General features: G+C 62.5%; 1 non-coding gene across 1 annotated transcript; it reads left to right on the top strand.

The window, feature by feature from the left end:
• Nucleotides 1–2,747: 2,747 nt before the first annotated feature.
• Nucleotides 2,748–2,866, top strand: LOC131865015 (5S ribosomal RNA). Its single transcript, XR_009363741.1, has one exon. It is a non-coding gene; the product is annotated as a 5S ribosomal RNA (ribosomal RNA).
• The last annotated feature ends 3,451 nt before the right edge of the window (nucleotides 2,867–6,317 follow it).

Genomic DNA, 6,317 nt, shown 5'->3' with positions numbered 1-6,317 from the left:
GGAGTCGACCCATCAAACGCAACACCTCCCCTATATAAAGCTATTTGTCCGATTCTCATACGTGTAGTCTGCAGCAGCGATTAGGACATCGACCCCAACTTCCGAATTCGTTTGCATTGACCGCACCAAAGGTGCACGCCTTGGTGTGCACCCTGGAGTGCACTTTGGTGCTCACCTCGGTGCACACTTTGGTGTGCACCTCGGTGTGCACCAAAGGTGCGCACCTTGGAGCGCACCAAAGGTGTACACTTTGGAGCGCACCACATAGGGTCTTTGAGAGGTTGGCGCAGTGCGCACACCAAGGTGGGTGTTGAGGTGCGTGCCGAGGTGGGTGGGTGCTAGGGTGCGCTCCATGGTGGGTGCCAGGGTGGGTGCGTGCTAGGGTGGATTCCAAAGAGGGTCATAGGGTGGGTGCCAAGGTGGGTTGGTGATATAGTGGGTTCAAAGGTGGGTACTAGGGTGGGTTCCAAGGTGGGTCACAAGTTGGGTGCCAGGATGCGTGGGTGTTAGGTTGGGTGCCAAGGTGGGCTCCTGCGTGGGTGGGTGCTAGGGTGGGTTTCAAGGTGGACGCGAGGGCGGGTGCCAAGGTGGGTAACAAGTTGGGTGTTAGGATGGGTGAGTGCTAGAGTGGGTGCCAAGGTGGGTGGGTGCTAAGGTGGATGCCAAGGTGGTTCACAGGGTGGGTGGGTTCTAGGGTGAGTTCCAAGGTGGGTCACAGGTTCAGTGCTAGGGTGGGTGTCAAGGCGGGTGTCGAGGTGCCTGGGTGCTAGGGTGTGGATGCCAATGTGGGTCATAGGGTGGGTACTAGGGTGGGCTGCAATGTGGGTGCCAAGGTGGGTAACATGCTCGGTGGGTTCTAAATTGGGTGCCAGGGTGGGTGTGCACCCACCTTGCCCGAGGTGGGTGCCAAGGTGCCAGTGTGGGTGGGTGCTAAGGTGGATGCCAAGGTGGGTGAGAAGGTGGGTGATAGGTTGAGTGGTAGGATGGGTGGGTGCCAAGATGGGTCACAGGGTGGGTGCAAGGGTGGGTAGGTGCTAGGGTTGGTGTCAGGGTGGGTGGGTGCTAGGTTGGGTTCCAAGGTGGGTGCGAGGGTGAGTGTCAAGGTGGGTCACAGGTTAGGTGCTAGGATGGGTGAGTGCTAGGGTGCAAAGGTGCCAGGGTGGGTGCTAGGATGGGTCGATGCTAGGGTGAGTGGCAAGGTGGGTCCACAAGTGTCAAGGTGGGTGCCGAGGTGGGTGCCAAGTCGGCGACTGCTATGGTGGATGCCAAGGTGGGTCACGGGGTGGGTGCCAAGTTGCTAGGTTGGGTTCCAAGGTGGGTGCCAACGTGGGTGCTAGGGTGCGTGGGTTAAAGGGTGTGTCACAACGTGGGTGCCAGGATGGGTGCGCACCCACACTGGCCAAGACGGGTGCGGGTGCAAGGTTGGGTTCCAAGCCCGGTCACAGGCTGGGTGCTAGGATGGGTGGGTGCCAAGGTGGGCACCAGGGTGGGTGCACCCACCCTGGCCAAGGTGGGTCACGGGGTGGGTCCTAGGGTGGGTAACGGGGTGGGTACTAAGGTGCGTGCCAAGGTGGGTCATAGGGTGGGTGCCAAGGTGGGCACCAGGGTGGGTGTGCACCAACCCTAGCCAGGGTAGGTCACGGGGTGGTTGTCGGGGTGGGCGTCAAGGAGCCAAGGTGGGTGGCAAGTAGCCAAGTTGCGTGCCAAGGTGGGTGTCGGGGTGGGTGCCAAGGATCCAAGGTGGGTGCCAAGGAACCAAGGTGGGTGTCTGGGTGGGTGCCGAGGTGGGAGCCAGGGTGGGTCCCAAGGTGAGTGCAAAGGTGGGTGCCAGGGTCAAGGTGAGTGCCAATGTGGGTTCCAAGGTGCCAGGGTCAGGGTGAGTGCCAATGTGGGTTCAAAGGTGCTAAGTTGGGTGCGAGGTTGGGTGCGAGGGTGGGTGGGTGCCAAGGTGTGCTAGGTGGAAGCCCGGGTGGGTCGGCATCCCATGGGTGTCGAGTTGGGTGCCTGATGGGTGCTTCTTGTCAAGTTTTAGTCGTCGGGACTCATTTCGAGCCTTAGAGGTCGTTTCTTGTCCGGTTGCCCTGTCTTCGACCTGGGAACCCAATTTTGGTCCTCGGGTCCCATTTTTTTTTGTCTCGCATCCCACTTTTGGCCTGTGGCCTTTTCGGGGTCGATTCTCGTTTTGGGCATCAGAGCATGTTTCTTCTCCTAAAACCCAATATTTGTTTATTAAGTCTCGGAACACATTTTTGTTCTCGTGGACCCATCATGGGTCTTGGAACGCATTTGTGGTCCTTGGGTCCCATTTTGCATCCCGAAACTTGTGTTTTGGTGCTTGATCCCTATTTTGGGTGCCCACCTTGCACCAAGTGCGCACCCGGGGCAAACCGAGCGCCTTGGTGCACCGGGGCAAGATCGAGCGTGCACCCGAGGCGCCCCGAACATGCACCAAGGTGCACTCGGCCCACATGTGAGCGCAGGTCGTTGCGCCCGAGGTGGTGTGTGGGCACCGCGTTGCAGACGGGACACTGCACGCACACGACGCCCCCTCCAGGTGCACGCACGTAGGCCGGGCCGGGTGCACACCCGACGCCCTAGCAAGGTGCGCGCACCCGGGCAGGGCTCACACTTGGCGAACGGGGCGCACTTCGCGAGGGAGGGTGTGCACCTCGACGGGGGTGGGTGGCCGGGGTGGATTCGCACGTGGGTCGCGGTTTGCTAAGTACACACTGCGACAAGCTCATAACGGGTGCGATCATACCAGCGTTAGTGCACCGGATCCCATCAGAACTCCGCAGTTAAGCGCGCTTGGGCCGGAGTAGTACTGGGATGGGTGACCTCCCGGGAAGTCCCGGTGTTGCACCCTTTTTTAGTTTTTCGCCGGGCGTCGCAATGCTATTTGAATAAACCTTTTGCCCGTTTGCGTTCTCGTCGGGGCCGGGCCGGGCCGGGGTGCGCTGCCCGCACTACCGCGCGCGCGGGGGCGACACCGAGCGCGCACCCGAGGCGCCCCGAGCACACAGGCCACGGTGCAACCCGGGCGTTGTGCGCGCACCCCGGTGCGCCCGAGGTGCTGCGCGCGCACCCAGGTGAAATCGGTGTGCACCTCGGCCAGTGCGCGCTCGGTCGAGTCGCGCACGTTGGCCAAGGTGCACGGTGATGTTTCTTACTCTAAGGTTCCGCACCAGACGCCCGGGACAGGTGAGCGAAGCTGGGCGGGGCCGGGTGCGCGGCCGGGGCAGGTGCACGCAGCTGGAGAGAGCTTTGGAGCACACTTCGGAGCGCACCAATGATGCGCTCCATTCAAAAGTTTCCTGAAAAGGCAAAAAAAGTTGAGATTATAGAATTTCCCACTTGAGAGATTGTAAAAAAAAAAAATTTAAAATGAAGGAAACGCGGGTGCCAAGGTGTGCGCAGCCCAGCCAAGGTGTGCGCACCAAGGCGCCCACCCTGGCGAAGGTGCACGCAAGGTGCGCACCCGAGGCAAACCGGACAATTAACCCAACTTTCGACTTCGCGCGCACCTTGGAGCGCACTTCGGAGCGCTCCTTGGTGCGCACCAATCTTGGGCACCTCGGAGTGCACCATGGCGCCCACCAAGGTGCGCACCCGGGGCAAACCGAGCTCCGACTTCGTGCGCACCTTGGAGCGCACGAAAGGTGCGCACCATGGCGCCCACCAAGGTGCGCAGCCCAGCCAAGGCGTGCGCATCAAGGTGCGCACCCTGGCGAAGGTGCGCACCCGGGGCAAACCGAGCTCCGACTTCGTGCGCACCTTGGAGCGCACAAAAGGTGCGCAACCCAGCCAAGGTGTGCGCACCCCGGTCAAACCGAGCTCCGAATCGTGCGCACCAGAGGTGCACGCCATCGTGCGCACCTTGGAGCACACTTCGGAGCCCTCCTTGGTGCGCGCCGATGTTGCGCACCTCGGAGCGCACCCGGGGAAAACAATGCAATTAACCCGACTTTCGACTTCGTGGGCACCTCGGAGCGCTCTCGGGTTCGCACCTCGGAGCACACCGAGGTGCGCACCTTTGATGCGCTGCCTTCACCAATTTCCAGAAAAGGCAAGAAAACATTGAGAAGGTGTGCGCACCGAGGTGCCCACCCTGGCGAAGGTGCACGCGAGGTGCGCACCCGGGGCAAACCGGGCTCCGACTTCGTGCACGCCGCACCTTGGAGCACACTTCGGAGCGCTCCTTGGTGCGCACCAGGGCGCGCAACCCAGCCGAGGTGCCCACCCCGGCGAAGGTGCACGCGAGGTGCGCACCCGGGGCAAACCGGGCTCCGACTTCGTGCACGCCATGGTGCCCACCGCGGCGAAGGTGCACGCGAGGTGCGCACCCGGGGCAAACCGGGCTCCGACTTCGTGCACGCCGCACCTTGGAGCACACTTCGGAGCGCTCCTTGGTGCGCACCATGGTGCCCACCAGGGCGCGCAACCCCGCCGAAGGTGCACGCGAGGTGCGCACCCGGGGCAAACCGGGCTCCGACTTCGTGCACGCCGCACCTTGGAGCACACTTCGGAGCGCTCCTTGGTGCGCACCATGGTGCCCACCAGGGCGCGCAACCCCGCCGAAGGTGCACGCGAGGTGCGCACCCGGGGCAAACCGGGCTCCGACTTCGTGCACGCCATGGTGCGCACCGCGGCGAAGGTGCGCACCCGGGGCAAACCGGGCTCCGACTTCGTGCACGCCGCACCTTGGAGCACACTTCGGAGCGCTCCTTGGTGCGCACCAGGGCGCGCAACCCAGCCGAGGTGCCCACCCCGGCGAAGGTGCACGCGAGGTGCGTACCCGGGGCAAACCGGGCTCCGACTTCGTGCACGCCGCACCTTGGAGCACACTTCGGAGCACTCCTTGGTGCGCACCATGGTGCCCACCAGGCCGCGCAACCCAGCCAAGGTGTGCGCACCAAGGTGCACGCGAGGTGCGCACCCGGGGCAAACCGGGGTCCGACTTCGTGCACGCCGCACCTTGGAGCACACATCGGGGCGCTCCCGGGTTCGCACCGGCGTTGCGCACCGTGGTGGGCACCTCGGAGCACACCAAGGTGGGCAGCGAGGTGCGCACCTTTGATGCGATGCCTTCACTAATTTCCATAAAAGGCAAAAAAAAAACGAGATTTTAAAATTTCCGTTTTGAAAGATAGTGAGAAAAAGGGAATGCTGGTGCCATCTTGAGCCCGCCCTGGTGCGCAGCCCAGCCAAGGTGTGCGCACCAAGGTGCCCACCCTGGCGAAGGTGCGCGCCCGGGCAATTAACCCAACTTCCAACTTCGCGCGCGCCAGGGTGGGAGCGCACCCAACAACCGGGCCTGGGAAGAGCCAATGCGAGAAACCCCACCAAACGCTCTGACAAAAAAAGAGGGGGCGCTCCAGTAACCCCGCTTCGGAGCGCACCCTGGGCAAACCCAGCCAAGGTGCCCACCCCGGCCAAGGTGCAGGCGAGGTGCGCACCCGGGGCAAACCGGGCTCCGACAACGTGCACGCCGCACCTTGGAGCACACTTCGTAGCGCTCCCGGGTGCGCACCTCAGAGCACACCAAGGTGGGCAGCGAGGTGCGCACCTTTGATGCGCTGCCTTCACTAATTTCCAGAAAAGGCAAAAAAAAAAGGAGATTTTAAAATTTCCGTTTTGAAAGATAGTGAAAAAAACGGAACGCGCGTGCCATCTTGAGCCCGCCCTGGTGCGCAGCCCAGGTAAGGTGCCCACCCTGGCAAAGGTGCGCACCCGGGCAATTAACCCTACTTCCGACTTCGTGCGCGCCAGGGTGGCAACCGGGCCTCGGAAGAGCCAATGCGAGAAACCCCACCAAACGCTCCGACAAAAAAAGAGGCGGCGCTCCAATAACCCCGCTTCGGAGCGCAGCCGGGGCAAACCCAGCCAAGGTGCCCACCCCGACGAAGGTGCACGCGAGGTGCGCACCCGGGGCAAACCGGGCTCCGACAACGTGCACGCAGCACCTTGGAGCACACTTCGAAGCACTCCCGGGTGCCCACCGGCGTTGCGCACCGTGGTGGGCAGCGAGGTGCGCACCTTTGATGCGCTGCCTTCACTAATTTCCAGAAAAAGGCAAAAAAAAATGAGATTTTAAAATTTCCGTTTTGAAAGATAGTGAAAAAAAAGGAACGCGGGTGCCATCTTGAGCCCGCCCTGGTGCGCAGCCCAGGCAAGGCATGCGCACCAAGGTGCCCACCCGAGGTGCACACCCGGGGCAAACCGGGCTCCGACTTCGTGCAGGCCGCACCTTGGAGCACACTTCGGAGCGCTCCTTGGTGCGCACCATGGTGCCCACCAGGGCGCGCAACCCAGCCAAG

The sequence above is a fragment of the Cryptomeria japonica genome, unplaced genomic scaffold, assembly GCF_030272615.1.
Source record: "Cryptomeria japonica unplaced genomic scaffold, Sugi_1.0 HiC_scaffold_100, whole genome shotgun sequence".
Classification (NCBI taxonomy): domain Eukaryota; kingdom Viridiplantae; phylum Streptophyta; class Pinopsida; order Cupressales; family Cupressaceae; genus Cryptomeria; species Cryptomeria japonica.
This window is presented reverse-complemented; position numbering and strand designations above follow the sequence as displayed.